We start from the raw sequence: 23,408 nt of genomic DNA, 5'->3' as shown, positions 1-23,408 counted from the left end.
ACCTACACCAACATGGAACCTCAATTTTGTTCTGGAAAAACTTACGCTACCTCCCTTTGAACCAGCTTTCTCTGCAGATCTACAGTTCCTATCATGGAAGACTGCCCTGCTGCTAGCAATAACTTCAGCTAGAAGTGGATCATGCTTCTGTGGATCACTGGTGATATCTGCATTGCTTACTGTACTTATTTCCTTGTTTCACTTGAAAGAAAGTTACTGTTTGTCGTTTTTGCATTTAAGTTACCTGTAACACATTGCACTTAAGTTACCTGGCACTTGCTCACTAAAGCAATTATATAAGTCAGCACTAAAAATTAAAAGCACTACACCCTCACTCCCCACTGGCCCTTGTTTTCAATTATTAAGGAATTCCCAATATTATTCTAGCATGTCCAAAGGTCAGTTGTCAATCTCCTCTCCGGTCCAGCTGGTGAATCTGGGAATCTTGAGGCAATGTTACAACTGCCTCATGTACACAGACAACCCTCTCCTCCTCCCAACAAATTCCAACACATGTGAGAGATGCAACCATATAGCCAAACTGGAGGCTAAGCTCTCTCAACTCAGTACTGGCATAACCAGTCAGGAGGAGAAGGAAACCACACTCACTACAATTCCAGTCTCACACAGACCTACCACGACAGCAAACCAAACACATAATCACACAAAAACATACTCGGAGGCTCTAAATAAAGATCTGCCTAAGCAGCAGAGACCTCCAAAGCAGACACCCAAGCAACCGCTACCCCAAAACAAAACACGTGCAACACATATCTCACAAAGCCAGTATGCCGAACAGTCACAACCCTTAAGACTAAACAACACACCTGATACACTTGTAATAGGTGACTCTATCATCAGGCACACTGACGTCCCGCTCACCAGGCTGAACAAGGAGAGGGTCACAGTGAGCAGGCTGTCAGGCACTAGGATCTGCCACATAACACAAGCACTCGGGTCACTCCAAGGCAAGTACAAATATGACTCAGTCATTGTCCATGCTGGTGTGAATGACCTGAGACGTACCTCCCTGGACTACATGAAAAGAGACATAAAGGAGCTCTCTGAGCATGTAGCCCAGGCTGGTATGACCCTGACCTTGAGTAGCATCTTACCCTCACCAAGAATGATGCCACAATATGAAGACAAGATGATCAATTTCAACAATTGGCTTAAGTACTGGTGTCATTCAAAGGGGATCCAATGCCTGTCAGCTTGGGATGATATGCTCGACAAGCCACGATGCTTCGCTAGGGACAGCTTGCACCTGTCACCCCTGGGCTTTAGGATATTGGCAAAGGCTATTGCTACCCCCCATAGTGCCTTTTTTAGGCAAGGCTCAAAAGACAAACCCACCTCCATAGGTATCACAAGGGATAAGAAACTAAGAGTAATGCTACTCAATGCCAGAAGTCTAAAGCTCAAGATGCACGCACTCGAAACTCTCTTTAGCATGGAGAACATCGATATCTGTGCAGTAACAGAAACCTGGTTCAGGGCTCCCGAGAGCACCCCAGCACTACCAGGTTATACCTCATACCATGCTTTTCGGCCCCAAAACTTGGACCGAACCACAAAAGGAGGGGGAGTATCGATATTCATCAAAGATACCCACACCTCCAGGTTGGTGGCAAAGCATGAAGCATCAGAGACTATCCATGTGCAACTAACAGTGGGTAAAACTGCCTTCCAGTTTATAGCCTGCTACAGACCACCCTCCCAAACCCAGGAACCCCACTCGGCCTTCCTGAGAACACTGGAAAATATGAAGGTCTCTCCAAACACCATTATATTGGGTGACTTCAACTACCCAAACATAGAGTGGGAGCATTACTCTAGCTCCAACACCCTAGCCCAAAGGTTCCTAGAATTTATAAACTCAAATGCTATGGAACAACTTGTTACCACTCCCACAAGAGGAGAAAACATACTGGACCTGATCATCACCAACATGGGGACTCTATGCTCCAGACCAGAAGTGTATCCCTCACTGGTAAGATCAGACCATAAACTAATCTCACTGGATATTCACATCCCGACCCCAGCCCCTGCCCAGAAAACCACAGTGAAAAACTTCTCTAAAGCAAATTTCACACTCCTCAAAACCGAGGTGGAATCCTTCAAAGCCCGGGCCTGTGGAAAATACGCCCAGACCGCAGAATCCTTTATAAACGCATTCTATGAACACCTTCAGGAATGCATGGATCATCGATCCCAAATAAAACCAAGACCCAATCCTCCAAAGGCAGACGTCCTGTCTGGTGGACCCCAGCCATAAACAAACTATACAATAGAAGGAGGAAGCTACTAAATGATAGAGCAAAATCCCAAAAAGGGAAGGCATCACTGATCAGTATTAGCAAAAAACTACGGGCACTCATAAAATTGTCTAAGGCCAGCTTCGAGAGAAAAATTGCACAGGACACTAAGGATAATCACAAGGCTTTCTTTAGTTATGTTAGGAACCTGGGTGGTAATTCCCAGATATGCTCAGAATTAGTCCAAAATGACAAAAAATACACTGAACCCACAGACATTGCCAACATCCTAGCTGACAGGTTCAGCGCAAACTTCTCCCCCCTCTCCCCACCAAAGGGGCAAATATCTATCCCAGCAGAGTGCTGCCCCCCTGACATCTGAGATGCTCAGGTAAGAGCCACCCTCTCCAAAGCAAAAAACACAGCATCAATGGGACCAGACGGTGTCCCGGGCTGCATCCTACATGAACTCCAAGAAGAGCTAAACCCAAACATAAAACTACTGTTCAATCTCAGCCTTACTACAGGATATGTGCTCAAAGAGTGGCGTACAGCAACAGTGGTCCCTCTCCATAAAGGTGGTGCCTCAATGGATCCTGGAAACTATCACCCCATAAGCCTGACTAGCTTGGTCTGCAAAGCTATGGAAAGGATCATCATGGACCTCATAAATAAAGATATTGGGGTCCTACAGACACTGGATCCTACCCAGTTCAGCTTTATTAAGGGCAGATCCTGCCTCTTAAACCTGGTTGATTTCTTTGAAACAGTCACCAAGGCCATTGACAAGGGGAAGGTGGTCCACACAGCCTACCTGGACCTCGCAAAAGCCTTCGATACAATACCCCACTCGGGCATTATAGATAAGCTCACCAGCTTAAATATAAACCCCTATGTCACTAGATGGATTGCAAACTGGCTCAAGGACAGACCCCACATGGTTAGAATTGCTGGAGCCATGTCAGACTCTAAACCAGTTACAAGTGGTGTCCCACAAGGCTCAGTCCTGGGACCTCTCTTGTTCGGTATATATTTCTCGGAGGTACAGGCCAACATGGAAAGACTGTGGCTGACCAAGTTCGCAGATGACTGCAAACTGGGTGCCATAATTGACTCTCCAGCCGACACAAGCATCCTCCAAAAGGGCCTCATAGAAACAGACAACTGGAGCCAGAGCCATGGCCTCAAGCTAAATGCCAAAAAGTGTATAGTCATCCCCTTTGGCAAAAACAAAGTGCCCACAAATTACCACATAGGTGGTAATCCATTAAGTACAGAAGTAGTAATTAGGGACCTGGGGACCCAAGTTGATAGCAATCTCTCATTTGACAACCACATAGCCAAAGTGGTTAGAAAAACATTTTATATAGCCCACCTAATCATGAAGGGATTCACATCTAGATCAGGGGAGGTCATCATGCCTCTTTACTCATCCCTCATCAGGCCCATAATTGAGTACAATGCCCCTTTTGGGATGTACCTTACCAGACACCTGCAGCAACTGGAAAGACCCCAAAAGTACCTCACCAAGAGGATCAAAGGGCTCAAACAGATGCCATATGCTGCCCGGTTAAAGAAACTCCAGCTCTACTCAGTGGCATACCGCCTGTTCAGAGGCGATCTGTGCCTGACGTATAAAGCCATGTCCAACCCGGAATTAATGGACATGCTGCACCTCAGAAAATCCAAATCCCATCGAGCTATGCGCTCAAGAGACTTGAACCTCAGCACTGAAATAAATAGGACCTGCTGGAGGGACAGATTCAGAACCCAGAGGCTCCCTTCACTCTGGAATAAAATCCCAGTCCAGGTTAGGCAAATTCCCTCATTGACTCTCTTCAAGAGGAATCTTGATGAGTGGATGGGAGATCGTAGGTTTACCCCGAGTATCACTTCTGTGTCACTGTTAGACAGAGGCACAGTATACTAACCTCGAAAAAGGGCATAGCAAAATAAATTTAAAATGGGTGGCGAAAGCCAAACACATTCTGGCTAGGCTTATAAATGCCCTAGGGCAGATAGCCTAGTATGAACATATGAACCTATGAACCTAAGAGTCTCAGAGCTGCAGGCACTAATGTCAGTGGAACCTTTCCTCATTTTCCATCAAGACAGAGTTTCTCTACAAACTAATCCTTCCTTCATGCCTAAGGTGGTTTCCAGTGTGTCTTTAAATCAAACCATTCACTTACCCACCTTCTTCCCAAACCCACAGAACAAAGGAGAAAGACTCCTGCATTCCTTGGACATTCACAGGCAACTTTGCTACTACTTGGACAAAACTAAGGCTTTCAGAAAATCTGATCAGATCTTTGTATCCTATGCTACAGCTTCACAAGGGAAGGCTATATCAAAATAAACAATTTCCAAATGGATAGGACATTGCATTTGTTTTTGCTATACCCATTATGGAAAACCAGTTCCTGCTACCATTAGGCCCCACTCTACCAGGGCAACAGCTACATCTACAGCCTTCCTCAGGGGGGTACCAACCAAGGAGATTTTGGAAGCTGAAACTTGGAGTTCAGTACACACTTTTACCAAACACTATCACTTACCACTTTACTCTAAGACTAGGGCTGGCTTCGCCACTGCAGTTCTGCAGGGCCTTCTAGCCTCCTCTAACCCTCTATAACTCCTACACCCATCCATAGCTTTGGGATTCTACCCAAGTGTGATGACTGCAGCAGGGTAACACGATGAACATAGTACAGTTTTGTACCTACCATAAATGTAGATGTTCGAGTGTACACCCTGCTGCAGTCCAGGTTAACCTCCCTCCATCCCCTCTGATCTAACTGGCTAAATCTATACAATACCTTCCTGATGTATTTGCTTATAGCTGGAGGGATTTTCTGTTTGTGCAAAAAATTACTTAATTTGGTACTAATTACTGACCACCTTTTTGGGGGCACCTGACATCTGGGGCAAGAAAAACTGAAGAAGATGGAGTCGGATGCATTATATATACCCCTGGCACACTGATGTCAGGGAAGAGGTGACAGCAACCGACGCCGGACCAAGACTTTGGAATTCCGGCAGACTGCGGGACAGCCTGACGACAGGATAACCCAAGTGTGATGACTGCAGCAGGGTGTACACTCAAACATCTACATTTATGGTAGGTACAAAACTGTACTTTCTCTTTGCCTCAGGCATGAAACCAGTTGAAGTTGAATGGATTTTGGAGTGAATCAGTGACACTGTACTTCAAATTGGTTTTTCTCACCTTCAAGATAGCCTTTAGAACTTGCTCTGGAGTTAATATTTGGGGGGTGCAGGGATGATGTAATTTGGGGAGCTAGGGGGATATAGGGAAGACGTTAAAACTAAACTCAGTATCAGTGGCTCAGCAGGCAGCACTGTTGCCTTTGATGACAGAAAATCAGAAGCTTATGGGTTCTATTCCCGTGATAGGAGCTTTGTTTAATTTTCTAATACTGTCACTGCAATACAGCATAAGAGGTTGCTGGACTCCTGAGATTGCCATCTTTCTGATGATCAGTTAAACATAGGTCCCATTGTGTTGGTGGCAGCTCAGGTAAATGTAAAAGTCTCCATGGCACTTATTGAAAAAATAGAGTAGGAAGTTCCCTGGTGGCCTGTTACAATTTCCCAGAGTATGAATGCCATCTTGGTTCTCCCCTAAAAAGAATATGCAAGAATAGTGGGGCTAACCAGGTCAGCAAAGTATAAAGCAAATATACCTCACACTCCATGCTCCTAAACACCCTGGAGAATATTAAGGTCCAACCTAACACTCTCATTCTACACTTCAACTACCCCTCCATTAACTGGGAAAACTGCTCATGTGCCAATACACTTGCCCAATGTTTTCTGGAATTCATTAATTGTAATGCCCTGGACCAGCTCGTTCTTACCCCCACTAGAGGTAGCAACATCCTTGACATGGTCATTACTAACATGGGCGGCCATTGCTCTACACCATTAGTCAACTCCTCCCTGGTTAGATCAGACCACAAACTAATCACCTTGGAATTCACATCTCTAACCCTCCCTCGCAAAGGTAACCACCATGAAAAACTTCTCCAAAGCTAACTTTGGGCTCCTAAAAACAGAGGTGGCTAACTTCACTGCACCCATGCAAATGGAGATCAGTTGCATGACCGCTGAATCATACACCAATGCAGCACTGTATGAACACATACACAAATGCATGGATCTCGCCATACCCAATAGAACCAAGACTCTTGTTGTTGTTGTGTCTTTCTGCTTTTCCCGGTTAGGGGTTGCCACAGCGGAACTCCGGTCCGCTAATGATTGGCAGTTGATTGTTATGTGCCGAGTTGCCAGCCCTGACGCACAACCTTCAACGAAGGTACACCCATTCACGCATGTCTCCACGCAGAAGACGCTCTAGCTGAGAATCAAACCCGGACAGCGTCTTACTGTGAGGCGACAATGCTACCGCAGCACCACCACTATGGATCAATAGAACCAAGATGCTCTCCTCCAAAAAAAGGAAGCCAATCTGGTGGTCCCCTGCCGTAAACAAACTCTACAACAGAAGGAGGAAACTGATGTGGAATAAGGTGAAGTCCAATGACTAGAAAAACTCCCTTATCGGCCTCGACAAAAAGTTGAGATCCCTCATCAAATCCTCTACAGCTAGCTATGAAAACAGAATTGCAACAGATAATAAAGAAAACCACAAGGCCTTCTATAGTTATGTAAAGAATCTCCACGACAATACTCAGATTTGCTCTGAGCTACTACACAATGGTACCTCCTATACAGAGCCAATAGATATTGCCAATATACTGTCAGACAGATTCAGTGCCAACTTTACCCCCCCCCCCCAAGGGACCAGTCACAATACCAGAAGATTGCCAGCATGCAGTATTACTGCTGCACAGATTAAAACAGCACTGTCCAAGGCCAAGAAAACAGCTTCTATGGGACTTGACAATTTCCCAGGCTGTGTTCTACATGAATTACAAAGTGAACTGGCACCTCACCTATGTGCCCTGTTCAATCACAGCCTCACCTTAGGCTTTGTCTCTACCAAATGGCGCACTGCTACAGTCATCCCTCTCCAAAAAGGAGGAGTGACTGCAGACTCTGGGAACTATCACCCCATTAGCCTGAGAAGTCTGATATCCAGAGCTATAGAATGCATCATCATGGGCCTAATAAACAAGGATATAGGGAATCTGCAAACTCTAGGTGTTTTTTAAAGGGTAGATCATGCCTGCTCAACTTGGTTGACTTTTCTGAGTCAGTCACAAGAGCTGTGGATGAAGGCAAGGTGGTTCATACAGCCTACCTTGATCTGGCCAAGGACTTTGATACCATTCCCCACTCAGGAATCATAGAAAAACTCATTAAGGTAGGCATCAACCCCTATATCACTAGATGGGTTGCAAACTGGCTCACAAATAGAACCCACAGTGTGAAAGTAGCTGATTCCAAGTCAGACTGCCGACCAGTCATGAGTGGAGTCCCACATGGTTCGGTCCTGGGTCCTCTCCTGTTTGGTATCTACTTCTCTGAAGTCCAGGCCAACACAAAGGGATTCTGGCTGGCAAAGTTCGCAGATGATTGCAAGTTGGGAGCTATTATTAACTCCCCAGGTGATGTTGACATCCTACAGAAAGGCCTCACTGAGACCAACGACTGGTGTCAGAACCATGGCCTTAAGCTCAGTGCCAAAAAAATGTGTCATCCCCTTTGGGATGAATTACCACATCGCTGGTAGTCCACTGAACATAGAAGGTGTTATAAGAGATCTGGGAACACAGGTTGACAGCAACCTCTCTTTTGACCACCTTATTGTCACTGTGGTCAGAAAGTCCTTCTGTGTGGCACATCTCATTACCAAAGGTTTTGCATCCAGGAAGAAAGACGTCATTGTCTCCCTCTACTCTTCCCTTATTAGCCCAATTATTGAGTACAGTGCCCCATTTGGCATGTACCTCACTAAACACCTGCAACAACTGGAGAGGCCACAAAAGTACCTCACAAAGAGGATCTGAGGCCTTAAACATTTGTCTTATATGGACAGACTAAAAAAACTCCAAGTATCCTGTCTCATATTGCCTATTTAGAGTGATCTCTGCTTGACTTACAAAGCCAAGTCTGACCCAGCTCTGTTAGAAATGCTACATCTGAAGAAATCCCAGTTCCTCCACACCACACGCTCCAGAGACCTCAACCTCATTACCACAACCAACAGAACAAGCTGGAGGGACAGGTTCATAACCCAGAGACTGCCCATGCTATGAAAGAGACTTCCCATACATGTCAAGCAGAGCACCTTACTGGCCCTCTTCAAGAGAAATCTTCAAGAGTGGATGGGAGACAGAAAATTCACCCCGGGATCACTCCAGTGGCTCAAGTCGAGAGAGGCAGTGGGTACTACGGTTGGGTGACACAATGCTAGGGTAATCCTATGGCTAGGCTTGTAAAGGCTCCAGGGCCATTAGCCTTGTACACACCTATTAACCTATATAAATGTGTCTGTTCATATGTGGGCTATATCTTTAGGGACTGAGTGGGTACTGTTATCTATCAGCTCAGAGCAATATGGATATTGTCCATAAGGTTCCCGATGTACTTTAAAAATGACGTACAATTGTCCTTGAAAGAGGTGACTATTTTATTCCATACTTAGCCTTGGCAGAATTCATAATGCTTCTAAGTTTTTTGTGTAATTCCTTGAGTTTAATTTTGAAGTGTGGGGTTTTTAATTCCCTCACAATGCTAAGATTTTTTTCTTTTGTTATAGTGCTTGCTAATACTAAGAGTCCACCAAGGAGCTCTGTTCCTAAACTTGACACAGTGTTGGTTTCAGACTGGGACTGATGCCTCAAATTAGGCATTGAGGTGGCAATAGAAACTCTAATGCAAAAGCAGTAGTCAGTAGTATTTGGCTTATGGATCCAGAAGGTGGAGGGGGTCTCTTAAACCTCTTCATGTCTTCATCTAGCTTGAGTAAGCTAACCTTCAAGAAATCATTGAAGATAGTAGGGTTTACAAGCATTTTAGGATATGTTCTGTTTTTAAAATCACAGAATGGTGGTCAAATCTGACTTGATTTCAGGTAGCAATTGGAATATAGTGCAGTGGTGCCAATTTTGTAATGACCCAGTCCAGTACATTTGAGCCACTAGAAGCTAAGCATATTATTTGGTCTAATGAGTTTGATGAACTCTAGGAATTGAGTGTATTTATCTGTTGTAGTGGAGGCTATCCAGCTTCAAATTCCACAGAGTAATAGTGTTGGATTCATTGTGTGGGGACATAAGTTTATTTAAATATGTGCTATTAGTTGTGGATGTCAGAGGAGGTTCTGTATTGGCTAACAAATGATGAGGGTTCTTATAGAATCTCAATGAGTTCAAAGTCATTGGGCAGGATTCACGAAGCCTTCGTGTAAGAGATACAAGGCTTACACGGAGGCTGCAGTTAAACGGTGTGACGTCAGCATGTCATGCATATGCATGAGGGCATGCTGAATCACACCTAAGGCTAACACGGTCTGTGGAAGACAGTAGGGGGCATGTCCGTAGGCCGAGCCCTGCAAGCGGACACGCCCCAGAAGAGTAAAAGTGCCCAAAGTAAACACCCACGACAGAGTACATAGAAATGTGAATAAACACAACACAACACATGCCCCCACAGACTATGAACATAAAATTATATAAATGAACATGTTATATGTTTTTTTAATTGTAAAGATGTTTGCCCGTGAGTGCGCTCGTTTGCTGCGTGCCGTAGCTCAGCCACAGTTAGCAGTAAGTGGAAAAGCATATAAGAACTAACTATGCAAAGTAAGCCAAAAAGCAATAGTGTAGTGGTAGAGACGTCGGCTGAAGAGCAGGCAGTCATGGTTCGAGCCCCCACAACATCAATTTTTATTTTTAGTGAAATAAGCACAAAACAAGTCCCTGACATATATGTACACATATAAAATTATATTTTATGTAAAATGTAATGAAATAGGCCATTTATTTTGAAGAAATGTGAGATAACAAAATAATAAAAAATGTCAGATGTGCCCATAGCTGAGCTATAGTTTAACAAGTTGAGTGCATCTGCCCGTAGGTGAGCAATGGTTCAACAGGTGCAAAATGAGTGCCCGTAGGTGAGCCGTGGTTTAACACGCTGAAACTGTGTGCCCCTAGCTGAGCTGAGCATAATATGCATGCTGACAGCCAAATGAAGCGTAAACCAGTGTAACCCGTTTGCGCGGAGCTGCGCACCGTGCCAACAAGCTAACCGATGGGCAATGTTGAGCAAGCTGTAACAAAACTGCATTTACACAGACACACCCCCTAGCCTGTCTAGACAGTCGTAAAATATAAAAAGTAGTGGCCAGGTTCGAACCCAGGAAACCATGCACCATAGTCAAGGTACTGAACCACTAAGCCATGACAGCTGTACTTAGAAATGCAGTAATAGCAAATATATAGGAATGAATAGAAAGAAGAGCATGACAAAGCAGGTTTTGTGAAGCTGATACAATTCCAAACTGGCCAATCACAGATAAGTGCGGGAAAAATGGCATATATAAGCTCCATAGGCGGGAATACACAGCATAACCAATTATAGAACTAACTTGCAGCCAGAATGTCAGGTGTAGGTGAGGGTAGTTGCTTCTGAGCACAGAGGTGGGGCGTTGAGGAGTCCAGATATATGGTCTGGCTCCTTGTCCACAATCATGAGGCCCAACTCATGCAGGGCCAGGTCCTGTGGGGAGCATATAGGGCTGAGGCGTGGGACCGGTTGGCTCATGATCTCACCAGTGCCACAGGGATTCCAAGGACTGGTGAGCAGGTCCGTCACCACCATGTGGACCTGAAGAGACGTAAGCAGGACCAACTGAACCTTTGGATCCAGGAGGCCCAGCAAATGCCCAACGCCCCACTACTGAGTAAGTTACATTTAATTATGTATGTAAGAAATTAACCTAGCTGATATTATGGAGATGTGTATTCCAATATTACTTTATTTATATTACAGCTGCAGGTGTCCGTTCTGCGAACCGCAGAGCCTATGGCGATAGGCTGGTGCAGTTGTGCCACCAGGCAGGTCAGTAATCCTCTCCCTGTAACTGTAAATAAATATAAAAGTATGACAGTCAGCAAAAGTGTGCAGTGTAGTCACTAAGTAATAAAATGTGCAAGTAACAGTGTAAGAGTGTTTGCAAGTATTGCTTGATTACAAAAGTGTGTTGCAGTCTGTAATCCAAACAGAAAAATGAAAATGTCTGAAATAAAGTCTGAAATAAAGATGCCCCACCTGTAATATAATAGTACACAACCTGCAGCAGGCCGAAAAGTACAGCTGCAGAAGATGAGCAAATCACATGTGTGAAATATATCCCTGTTGAAATACTGAAACATGACAGAAGTGAGACTGTTGGGAAGGATTGTAATAACTACAGGTAAAACATGTCAATAAAGCCTAGAAGTAAGTACCATCCTGAATTGTAAAATTAAAACAAGTGAGAGAGTGTGTGAGAGAGTTATGAATCCACCAATAAAGTAGTAATAACCCCTGAATAAAGTATACTGCAGTCAGTACAGAATGAAATGAATGTGACAAGCAGAACCAAACTGCAAAATGTGTTCAAAATGTTGCTGCAGCTGGAATGTGTATCCCAAAATCTGGATATGTTGCTCTCAGTCTGCAATATGCAGATAGTATGATAGTCTGAAATACCAAACTTCCACAGTTGTCTATAGCTATATAAAGCAAATGTAGCAGGATGATGTAGCTGAACAAAGCCAGATATGAACGTGTATGAATAAAAATGAAAATGTATATTGATGTAGCAGTAACATTCCTATCACCAACTTGAAGTAGTTATCACATAGGAAACTGTAAGTAGAACTGTACTGTGTATATATCTGCAGCTATTAGAAATGAACAGCATATGTATTGGTATTTGAAGGTGTTAATTATATTTTCTTCACCCTACCCTATAACCACATATAATCCATTCCATGTGAAATTGGTATGTGCAATCACAATTAACACCCCTGGACTTTTGTCCTGTTGGGTCATACATATTTGCATGTACGTTGATGCATCTGCCCTGTTCATACATCCAAACCTGATGGCCTATTGCCATCAATCAACCCTGCATGTTGTTGGACTGTGTATTGCTGTTCAAATTATGCATGTGTTATGCTCGCTGTTCAATGGTGTGAATATCTGGGTGTTTGGTTAATGGGAATACTAATGCATGCTGTTACAACTAATTGCGAATGGTATTGTATGTTACTAACCCAAACTGTCATGAAATAATGCAAAACATAGGACGACAGGGAAGGCGGTTTCCAGCGGACCCACCTCTCCCACCTCAGCTGGCGAGTGCACCTGGCAGTAGTGCCCAGTCTGGACACTCCTCCGGTGGCCCTGCGCCACCTGTGGGTGGAAGTGGTGCAGGGGATGGGGCTCGTCCCCCCTCTGCAAATGTGGCCGGAGGAGAACCACCACTCACCTTCCGTAGTGTCCAGACTGTGGTGCGTAGGGAGATCCAGGAATCAGTTATTGTGACCCTACGCCAGCTTGAGGCACAGGTGGCACAACTAATGGGCATGCCTGTTGCCCGGCCTACACAGCCCCCAGCACAGCCACATCCAGGGCAGTGAAGAAACAGTGGCAACTGCCCATGGGTGGGGATATCAGTTCCACTGTTGCCATCTGTGGGCTCATGGGCTCTGGATATCCAAACATCCATCCCCGTCAATTGTGTAACCCCCCCCACACGTGTCATACACCGCTCCTGTATGCGTCTTGTTTGTCTTGTCTGTTGACCTACCTCCCCAGCTATACCGACTTCCTTTACCTGACATACCACTCTCACCTGAAAAAAAAAAAGGCACTCTGTACCCACAAAAAAATCACGCCCCATACATGGCTGCCCATTTCGCACACATGTCTGCTGGACATGGAAACTGTCAATTACAATTGGCTGTACAATAAGTATTATTGTTGTCCTGATACTTCTCTCAGGGGTGGAAAGTTTCAAATGTCACACCAAATTGCAAACATATGCACAGCTGTTGCTGATGAAGAAATGGGCAGCTATGGGCCTTACCTACATCCCTCCTGCAAAACCCAAGCTTGTTTCCCTACTGTCTTACCCTCTTTGTGACCCCTTTTTCACCTTTTTCCTGTCTCCCCATTTTCATTTCTTTCAAAGAAAATAGCGCGAGTGTGCGCCAGAGTAAGCACTGTTAAGCGGTTTAAGCGGGTGTGCGTGGAGCTGATCGCCAGTGCGCATGTGTAAGCTCCGCGCAAACCAGCGCTAACCCGGTTACAACTGCTTAAAAGTGCCTTAGTCACTCTGAATGACAGGTCCTGTAGTCAGTTCAAAAGCAAAATAAAATCCCACTGTCAGTCCCGAACCCAGGACCATGGAAACAGTAGTCTGCATGACTTACCACTAAGCCATGACTTTTATATAAGAACATTGTGCTACAATAAATATATCATGTAATAGTAGGAATGAATGTAAAAGGAATATAGGATGTGTAGTACACAAAGCATGGCATGTATTTTTACTGTCAAATCTAGTGGATTTCTATATTAGTAGTGTGTGAACAGAAACAGCCATGCAAGTTGGTAGCTAGTAGGTAATAATGTCAGTTAGTATACATGCATAAATATATGTGTGTATATATATATATATATATATATATATATATATATATATATATATATATATATATATATATAGTTGTAGGTGTCAGTGTACATACACACTTAGTACAGGAAACAGGAGAGATGAATGGAGAAATGTTAATCTACAACACAGCCTGAATTATGAGAGAGATACTAACCTTTACACTCACAGAACAGTGTCCACAGCATACCAGCATGGTCCCTGCCCTTACAATTTGAAAGGGCAACGCCTATCTCACATACCCTTTTATAGCACTGTCCTGAAAACACAGTGAGAACTGCAATCAGTACACAACTGGCTGCATGCAATTAGCAAATGCTGGCTTACAATTGGTGCATAGGCCATCACATGGACATATGCAGATACCTAAAAAAGCATCCTGTACTCCCACTCCATGCATGCAATACTGTCATTGCACCATCTGGAGGCAGTGAGAGAGAGAGAGAGAAAAAAAAAGAAAGAAAAAAAAAATAAAAACACAAACAAAAACCACACGTAAGACAAGCTAAGTTGAAGCTGTCATCAGTGTCAGTATCAAGCTGGGCTAGCAGCAGCAGGAACCTATACTAACGGTAACGTAACCAGCTGCGACAAACACAGGTAATGTAAACTAACAATTTAATAGTTTGCATACTGTGAACCCTCCATATGTGTTATTGGTCTGTATCTATATTTATGTCTATGTGATAAGTTGTGTGTACGTAGTTTTACCCAAAGGGGATGACTATACATTACATGACAGTCAGTGTTAGGCCATGATTCTGGCAGCAGTTGTCCGTTTCAGTGAGGCGTGTCTGTAGGATGTGTGTGTCAGCTGGTGTAACGACTATGGCGCTTAGTTTGCAGTCATCTGGGAACTTTGTCATCCACAACCCGCCCATGTTTGCTGTCACATCTGAGAAGTAAATGCCAAACAAGAGGGGTCCTAGGACAGAGCCCTGTGGGATACCACCTGTGACTGGCTATGAGTCTGACATGGCTCCCGCAATTTTGACTGTATGGATTCTGTTGTTTAACCAGTTTGCAACCCATCATGTGACATATGTATTAACATTTAAGCTGATGAGTTTGTCTATGATGCCTGAGTGGAGTATTGTGTTGAAGGCCTTAGGCAAGTCCAGGTAGGCTGTATGGACTGCTTTGCCCTCATCAATGGCTATAGTGACTGTTTTGAAAAAGTCAACCAGGTTCAAAAGGCAGGATCAGCCCTTCACAAAGGCAAACTGGGTGGGATCAAGTGTCTGTAGGTACCCAATATCGCTGTATATGAGTCCCATAATGAATCTTTCCATAGCTTTGCAGACCAGGCTGGTTAAGCTTATGGGGTGGTAGTTCCCAGGGTCAGTAGAGGTGCCTCCTTTGTGGAGTGGGACCACTGTTGCTGTATGCCAGTGTTCAGGTACATATCCCGTAGTAAGGCCAAGGTTAAATATCAGTTTTATACACGGTTGTAGCTCCTCTTGGAGTTCACGTAGCACACATCCAGGGATACCATCAGGTCACATTGATGCTGTGTGTTCTGCTTTGCTGAGGGCAGCCCTCACCTGGACATCTGAGATGACAGGGAGGTTACATTCAGCTGTGATAAGTATTTCTTATTTTGGGGGAGAGGGGGGATATTTGCACTGAACCTGTCTGCCAGAGTGTTGCCAATATCTGTGGGTTCAGTGAATTTTATGTAGTTGTGTACTAACTCAGAGCATATCTGAGGCTTTTGGTCCATGTGTCTAACCAAACTGGAGAAGGTCTTGTGGTTATCTATAGTGTCCTTGGCCATTTCCCTCTCAGAGTTGGCCTTGGATGTTGTTATGAGAGAACTTAGCTTATTACTAGTGCCGACCACAGATGCCTTCCCTTTATGTGATTCTGCTCTGTCCTGCAGTAGCCTCCTTCTATCGTTATACAATTTGTCTTTGGCTGGGGTCCACCAGACAGGATGCTTAACCTTTGTGCATAGGGTCTGGGTTACAATTGTGTGTGCATGTTCCATGCATTCTTTGGGATGTCCGTGGGAAGCATTTGCAAAGGGGTCAGCATTGTGGGCTGTGGTCTCCACTGGCCCAGTGGGCTGCATGGATACCATCTCAGTCCTAACAAGTGAAAATCTGTCTATTCACATATATATCAAAGTAGTCTACTGTGCTGGTGGTGGTGGTGGGATATGTATATCCAGGCCAATTATTTTGTGTCCAGATCACACTAGTGGATGGCATTCCACATACAGTACCTTGTTATGAACCCCCAGAGTGAGGTGGTGCATTGGACCTGTCTCAGTGTGCTGACCGATGGGGCTTGGTACTATGTTGTATGGAATGTGGCAGGTATTGTTGCACAGGTGTTGGCTGAGCACTGATATCTGGCCATGTACATGTGTATCCACCAAGAGACACACACGTGCTACATATGGGAGTAGTAGTATATCACTACAGTTGAGTATCATGTATAGTATGTGTGCCATATTTTGCTGACATAGTTTGCTGATATCCTGTTTGTGTTCTCTTTCAGGGACATGGCGCGTCAGCGGAATCCTGCCTACTCTGCTGCAGAAGATGAAGAGATACACCAGAGCCTGGTGCGGGATTATGACATACTGTTTTCCCACACCAGCCAGAATCAGCAGGAGAGAGCTGCACTGTGGCAAGACCTTGTCCATAGGGTAAATGACATTGGCATGCACAATAGGACATATGAGCAGGTACGACATCACTGCAGAATCAGAAATGTCCATCAGCGTGCGTCGGATATCCACAGGCAACAGGTCGCCACAGGAGGTGGGGTGGCTACACATCCCCCCCTCACCAGACTGGAGGGGCTACTCCTAAGTGTGGTGGCTCCAGCCCAGGAACATCAACAGCAACACACCTGCATTATAATGGAGGCTGGATCCACACAGCAACACAACATGGAGCGTGCAGGTAATATGCCATATATACACTTGACTGTTCTGTACACTGTTAGTTTATGCATGTGTAAGGTGTGTCCTTGGTATGTAGCTGTCAACAGTATGTAATTGTGCAGGTGTGATATTGCCAATATCAGCAGCTGACATGTGAAAGGCAACTGGTGTACTACTGAACTGAAACATACGCAGTATCAATGGCACAGCTGTGCCCACTGACATTAATCCCCTCATTTCTGCAGGTCCCTCCAGTGTTACAGCAAGGCAGCCCATCCATGCTGGTGAGTGTGTTTTAACAATACCTATAATAGTCCTGATAGTGCTAGTAATAATAGTGTAACTCAGTAGTGCTCTGTGTGTATACTGCGGGGTGTTCATGTGTGCGTGTGTGCATGTGTCCATGTGTGCCTGTGTGCATGTGTCCACATGTCCACGTGTCCACGTGCACATGTGCACATGTCCACGTGTGCATGTGTGCATGTGTGCATGTGTCCACGTGTGCATGTGTGCATCACTGGTAACATTGTGTAGACATTGTAAACTGTGTTTCCTGTCTTCCTCCCACAGGTTCTGGTGCTGCTCTGGTGTCCTGCAGCAGGGAACCTGAATCTGGTGCCACAGGTACTGATAATGATGATATCTGTGTAATGGCACAGGAAGGTGTGTCAGGGTCCGTCATTGGTCAGCCAATTGACAGTACACAGCTGTCAACCCCATCATTGCGAACAGTCATCCTGCCAGTACATCCTATGTCACCAATGTCCCTAGGTGATGGACAGGATACAGTGGGCATTGACCAGGGTAATGTGGTATCTGTGGCACATGCTTCCCCACACAGCAGCCATGGGCAGGGTCCTGAGATGGTACCACACAGACAGTTGCCCATGGGTTCTCGTGGGAGCATCCGTGGGCGTACTGCCTCTGGCAGACGTGCCCAAAGAGGTCTGTCAACCTCTGCTATGTTTCGGGCTGTCATGCAGGCACAGTCACGTATGGAAAGGTACACCAGACAGGGTCTGAGGGAGCTGAGAGCATGTCGCACATCCATGACTGACAGTATGTGTGACATCGCGGATGCTATCCGTAATTTCACCAATGTCATAGACAGATGTTGTGGGGACATATTACAGCAGTACCACAACCACATGTCCATGAGCCAGGGCAATGGTGGACGGTTGCGGCGTCGACGTGGCCGTATGCCAGCAACGGCAGCAGCTGGCAGTCGGCGCAGATGACAACAGGCCCACGGACGCCCCCATAGTGCCAGCAGCAGCCCCAGCAATGCTGGGTCTGTGCTGTCATCAGACTGCCCCAGGAGACCACGTGCACGTGGCTCTGGACAGTCCCAACAGGGACCTGTGTCCAGTCAACAAACTCCCACTTCTGATGACAGTACCCAGTCTGGCTTAGTACCGGATACAGTCCGTAGCACCCCTGCCAGGCACAGGTACTGTGTCTGTGGCCACAGATACTGATCTGTATGATCTGCCAGGTGCAGTCTGTGGCTGTCCACAAACTCCAGTATATGGCAGCCATGAGGTGGAACTGTGTGCATGCATACACACATGCAAAATGTTAACACCTAGGGCTACCACATACACGCACACACTGCACCAACAGCGCCCCACCCTGTACTGCTGTCCCTCACCAACACACATACACATACATGTCAATTGGTGGTATCAGTGGCAGACTCAGGCATACCTAGTTCACACCCTGTGCATATGATGAAACTGTGCCACCTCCTGCAATCTCCAACATCAGTGCAGGAACAGGTTAACATGTTGCTGATGCACAGGGTGACTACATAGAAGTGTATTACTAGTATCATGTTGGTAACAGTACAGTGTGCTGATATGATTGTGTGTATATCCCAGCATGCCTGATGCAGTAACTGTATGACTGTCCTGAATTGTTATCTACACCCATAGTAAGTAGCATAGTGTAACAGCTGCACATTATTGCATACCGGTGGTAAGGATGTCAACAGATAGCCACATACATAGGTAGCACAGGGGAGAAGGTAATGCAAGTAGTGATACGCAATGATGGACATGTACACTAATGGTGGCATGTTGCCCACAATGACTATGCAATGTGGATGTTTGCGCATGTTGATATGTGTGCAGTACCAATTTAATTTAAATTAAATTAAATATTAAATAATATCAGTTTTACCATGGACATCTGAACTGTGCATTCCTGGGTACATGTTTATAGTGCCTGCATATTTGCACTGTTACCTACTGGAAGTGGTACCCCTTCTTTGTTGTACAATGGACTACTTCCAGCCCTGATTACTGTAGCTTTGTTTGCATGCATGTTTGCTTGAGGTTCCCTGGAACACTGATTCCACCTGCAATGCAGATTTACAGAGCTTCTGTGGATTCCTAGTGACATCTGCATAGCGTACTATACGTATGTCAATTTTCCACCTGACAGAACGTCACTGTCTGTCCTGTTCGCATGTACGTTGCCTGTGACACATTGCATATGACTTACCTGGCATTTACCCACGTGTGCAGTCATATATGCCAGGCTATGAAATCAGTAGCAGTACACCCACACATACTCACCTTCAGTATGTTGTTCCCCATTGGCCCTATGTGTTGGTAATCACCATGGCAATCACACTACTATGGTAGCATGTGCAAAGGTAACCTGTGAATCACCTCTATGGTCCAGTTGTGGTTTATGTGAGTCATGTGGCAATGTCACAGCTGCCACGTGTATGCAGTCAACCCTCTCCCCTGGCCAGGAATGTACAACACATGTGTGAGATGCAACCACATAGCCAATCTGGGGACTGAGCACTCTGAACCCAGTACTGCCATACCCTGTCAGGTGGCATGACATACTACAATGACTACAATACCAGTCTGACATAGACCCGCACTGACAGCAATCCGAACACACTGGGGCATACTTGGAGCCTCAGAACAGCATCCTGCCTGAGCATCACACACCTCCGCAGCTGGCACACAGGCATACGTTAAGTTGGAATGGAGCACATGCCACACATGGCACACACATCCCGTGTGCCACACACTCACAGCCTGTAGGGCTACACAACACACCTGCTACAGATGTGTCAGGTACCTCTCTTGGCCGCTGCAGTGGGGTCCCACTCAACAGGCTGTACATGGTGAAGGTCACAGTGATATGCCCGTGGGGCACTATGGTCCACCACATAACACATGCATACAGGTCAGTCAGAGGCATGGACACATATGACTCAGTCATTGTCCATGCCACTATGGATGACCTGAGATGTACCTCCCTGGACTACATGATAGTGAACATAGAAGGGCTCTCTCAGCATGTGGCACGGGCCGGTATGAGCCTGACCTTGGTTGCCATCATACCCTTACCAGGTATGCTACCACAATATGTAGGAAGGGTGTTCTATGTCTACATTCTGCTCAATCTCCAATGTCATTCATAGGGTATCCAATGGCTGTCAGCGTGTGCTTACATGCTAGGGAAGCCACAATGATTTGCGAGGGGCAACTTGCATGTGTCACCCATGGGCCATTGTATATTGGCGAAGCCCCTTGATACACACATAGTGCCTTTTGCAGCAGGGCACAGATTACATAGCCACCTCCGTGGGTATCACACTAACAGTAATGCTACACAACACCAGCAGTGTACACCACGAGATGCATGCACTGGACACTGTCCTCAGCACGGTAAACTGCAATATCTGTGCAGTAACAGATTCCTGATTCACGGCTCACAGGTGCAACCCATCACTGCCAGGTTATACCTCATACCATGCCTGTCTTCCCCTACACATGTACCACACATGAACAGGGGGGAGGTATCTCAAGGCACCACAGATACACACACCTCCAGGTTGTTGGCACAGCAGAAAGCATCAGAGCCTATCCATGAGCAGCTAACAGTGTGTTGGACTGCCTTCTGGTTCATAGCCTGGCACACACAACCCTCCCATACACAGGAAACCCACCTGTCCTCCCTAACAACACTGGGAATATGATGGTCTCTAGATATGTCTTTATATGGCTGGACTGCATCCAGCCGAACATTGTGTGTGAGCATTACTGTAGCTACAACACACTAGCTGAAAGGTTCCCAGCATGTAGTCACTGAATTGCAGTGGAACAACATGTTACCACTCCCACAACAGGTGGGAACATGCAGCACCTGTTCATCGACTACATGTAGACTATATGGCCCAGACCAGATGTGTATCCCCCGCTGTTAGAATGATACCATATACAACTCACACTGTATATACACATACCGCATGCAGCCCCTGCACAGTAAGACACCGTCATAATGTTATGCATTGCAAATACCATTTATCCACTTGAGGCACGTGTCAGACATGGTAACTACTGAAGGTCACAGTTATATATGTGTATGTGTCACACACATACATCATGTGTGCATTGCCATTGCTGGTTTAAGCAATGTCATGCATTGTTATGAACAACAACCAACACATGGTCATTTTGTGTGACACAACCACACATGGCAGTTGTGGGTTTCCAAAACATACCTATCTGTGCTCTGACAGTGGTAATAGACCCAGTAGCGGAGCGCACTATTGGCATTACTGGGCAATTAGCCCTGTTTTGCTGTACTGATAGTGTGGTGACATCACCTGTGTTTACTGGGGGAATATGCAGCATCTGGTGTATTGTAGTAGTTGCCAAAAGGAACTGTTCTCTCTCACTTGCAATTACACACACCCTACTACCCCCCCCCCACACACACACACACACACTTGCCATTTGCAGGATTCATACCCCTACCCAACTATGTTATGACACATGAGAGAGACGCATTAGCGAAGCACACTATTCAGATTACTGGGAGGTTTCTCTTCTCCGGCTGTACTTATTGGGTGCTGACATCATCAGTGTTTGGAAAGGGTAATGTGCATCATGTAGTGTGTTCCCCTGATTGCCAATAAGCACATGTCTTTCATACAGAATTGCACACACACAAACTCCCCTCATCTAAACACACACACTTGCCATTTTCAGGATTCAAACCCCTACCTAACTATGTTATGACACTTGAGAGAGACACATTAGCAGAGCTCGCTATTCGGATTACTGGGAGGTTTCCCTTCTCCAGCTGTACTTATTGGGTGCTGACATCATCAGTGTTTGGAAAGGGTAATGTTCATCATGTAGTGTGTTCTCCTAATTGCCAAAAAGCACATATCTTTCATACAGACTTGCACACACACTAACCCCCCCTCCACACACACTGGGCATTTGCAGGATTCAAACCCCTACCTAGCTATGTTATGACACTTGAGAGAGACGCATTAGCAGAGCTCGCTATTCGCATTACTGGGAGGTTTCCCTTCTCCTGCTGTACTTATAGGGTGCTGACATCATCAGTGTTTAGAAAGGGGGAATGTGCATCCTGTAGTGTGTTCTCCTAGTTGCCAAAAGGGACATCCCTTTCATACAGACTTGCACACACACTAAACCCCCTCCACACACACTGGGCATTTGCAGGATTCAACCCCCCTACCTAACTATGTTATGACACTCGAGACGGACGCATTAGCAGAGCGCGCTATTCACATTACTGGGAGGTTTCCCTTCTCCTGCTGTACTTATAGGGTGCTGACATCATCAGTGTTTAGACAGGGGAATGTGCATCCTGTAGTGTGTTCTCCTAGTTGCCAAAAGGGACATTCCTTTCATACAGACTTGCACACACACTAACCCCCCTCCACTCACACTGGGCATTTGCAGGATTCAAACCCCTACCCAACTATGTTATGACACTCGAGACAGACGCATTAGCAGAGCGCACTATTCGCATTACTGGGAGGTTTCCCTTCTCCTGCTGTACTTATAGGGTGCTGACATCATCAGTGTTTAGAAAGGGGAATGTGCATCCTGTAGTGTGTTTTCCCTGTTGCCAAAAGGGACATTTCCCTCACACAGACTTGCACACACAACAACCCCGCTCACCCACACACACACACACACACACACACACTGAGCATTTGCATGGTTCAAACCCCTACCTAACTATATTATGACACTTGAGGGAGACGCATTAGCAGAGCGCACTATCCGAATTACTGGGCATCTGTTCTGCACCTGCAGTATTTATAGGGTGCTGACATCTTTATTTCTACAGAGGTATGTACATCTAGTACTACCTGTCAGGTGGGGGATAGTATATATATGCATTTGCAGCCACCTACTTCAGTGTCAGATATGCACATCGCACTGGCAGGTTATGTTCTATACCATGCTTCGTGACCACAGGACCTGTAACACACAACCAGTCCAGAACACCCCTCCCACATCCAGGACACACTTTGCTTCCCTGGGAACAGTTCCAGGATATGCAGGTGTTCACATACACCATTCCAGTTGATAATGTCAGGTACAGGCATATTGTGTGTGGGAACTACTCAGGCCTCTACAACATTACCCTACAGCCACTACAATGTGTGGGTCCATGTGCTATGGCAGAACCACTCACCACAGCCACATGGGGGAATACATATTGCACCTGACCATCTGCAACATGGGTACTCACTGTTCCACACCAGAGGTAGACCACCATTGTTGATATCTGACCA

This window comes from Protopterus annectens, chromosome 1.part2 (assembly GCF_019279795.1).
Source record: "Protopterus annectens isolate FY-2018-M chromosome 1.part2, PAN1.0, whole genome shotgun sequence".
Lineage (NCBI taxonomy): Eukaryota > Metazoa > Chordata > Ceratodontiformes > Protopteridae > Protopterus > Protopterus annectens.
This window is presented reverse-complemented; position numbering follows the sequence as displayed.